We start from the raw sequence: 2,155 nt of genomic DNA, 5'->3' as shown, positions 1-2,155 counted from the left end.
GGGTTCGACTTTCAAGTTCAGCGGCATCCGACTTCATCCCGACCAGTTCGGTGTGCTCTCGTACACCGAGTCGGCCTCCTCCGACTCCGATGAAGAGGTTTCCTGGTTCGAGCCTGACGTGAAGGCATCAGATCAGATCCAGATCCAATCTGAGTCACACGATACTGAGATGCCCTCTCCCAAGTTGGCCAATCGACAGGCTACTCAAGGCGTCACCCTGATGGAGGTGGAGACAACTGCTTTTTAGTGCTCCTGAACAACATGGCACCAGACTGATTAATACAATATTTTAGTTTTTTTTATCTAGAACAGAAAAAGAACATTCCCTCTTTATAAAAATGAAGTAGTAAGAGAAACAAAAGTAGTACTATCAGAATTCATGGTCCAATGATTGAATATTTCGATAATGTATACATTGTCATTTTGATCAAAAAAATGTATACGTTGTCATAAGATATAGTATGATCAGATTGATAGCATGTCATTCACAATCATAGGCTCAACATTAAGAACTATAGGCTAGTTGTGCAAAAACACACTAAAGCCTAAATTTCAAATGGAAGACAATGGAAATAGCTATCCCAAATGAGGCAGCAAGCACTATTTTCTATCTAACAATTGCCAAACAGCACTAAGGACCTAACCGACCATTGTACTAACTATGTCTTCAACTACTACATGATTACTAGAAGATATCAAATAAACTTTGAGATGTTGACATACTTACAAAGGTATTGCTTTGAGAACTAAAACCCTGATCTCCATATAGCAAGTATCATGATTGCATATACAAGTAGCAACAAGCAACAACCATACATAGCTCCAATCTAAGACGAAGTACATGATCATCTCTTAAAAATATACTCTAGTACTATTATTTCTGGAAATATTTCCTAGTACTACTATTTCTGAAGAGAATGCTCAAGATTTGGTTGCACTATACATTATGGTGTGAATTAATCAGATGCATTTGTGTGTAATTCCATATTTGAAAGTACGTCTTTTGAAAGAACAATGTAAGTAAAATTCATGATATGAAATTCAACATGAACCAGTTTGTTTTATAGCCATTCTCTTATTGTAAAATCAAATGTACAGACTTGAGAGGTAAAAGATCAATGATTCCATTTCATACTTCCCAAAATTGTTATCTGAGGAAATTTCAAACAGACTACAAAAGAACCAACACGGAAAAACATATGGGTGACATGCTTACCAAAATTGCTCGTTTGGAGGAATTGGTCGTCACTAGCAGACCATATGGGTGTAGGGGTGGACAGAAAGCTTATGACTCGTTAGCTCGCTCGACTTGTGACACACTCGGCTCAACACGGTTCATTTCATTTTTCTAACGAACCGGGCTAGCATTTCAGCTCGTGAGCTGCTCGCAAGCCTAACGAGCTAGACCAAAGACACGCGATTCGTCGATGTTCATTGGTTCCACCCCGGAATGCACGTGTTCAGTACTTCATATGTTCACCATGTGATTTGTTGGTTCAAACTCTAATATTCAGATACAATTTCATATGATTTGCATGTTTAAACTGAAAATTTCCTTGTACAATCTATTAAAAAATTGTTTAGGTTAACTTTTCATACATGGCTCACGAGCCTAACGGGCCAACTCAAGCTTTATAATGAGTCGAGCCGAACTGGAGTTTTTAGCTCATTACGATAACGAGTCGAGCCGAGCCAGCTCGTTATCTTAACGAGTTAGACCGAGCAAAGCCAAGCCAAGCTGGCTCGTTATCCACCCCTATATGGGTGACACCTGTTAATTCATGGTTGGGAGAATCTAATTAACATTCTTCCTCTCTGACTAGGGTCTCTTGCTCCCCTTTGCCCTCTGTCGCCTGAATGGCGGAGCATGGCGGTTGACAGCGATGAGGATGCCAGCTGCCATGGGAAAGATGAGAGAGGTTGTACCGAGCCGGCGCTGCGAATCGAGGTAGCGGCAGCGCGATGCCCGCAAATGCAGCGATGCAAATCGAGTTGCCAGTCGTGGTAGTTCATGTGGATGTGACGACTCCTGACCTCTACCTCACAAATTCATGGTTCTGCATGCAACTGTCACAAGAAAGGCCGGTGCCAGGTATGCTTGGGGAGCCACGCTGGCATTCCTGCTGACTGTGACGAAGACGACGCCGACGGCCGA

This window comes from Oryza brachyantha, chromosome 12 (genome assembly GCF_000231095.2).
Source record: "Oryza brachyantha chromosome 12, ObraRS2, whole genome shotgun sequence".
NCBI classification, from domain to species: Eukaryota; Viridiplantae; Streptophyta; class Magnoliopsida; order Poales; family Poaceae; genus Oryza; species Oryza brachyantha.
Note: the sequence above shows the minus strand (reverse complement) of the source record.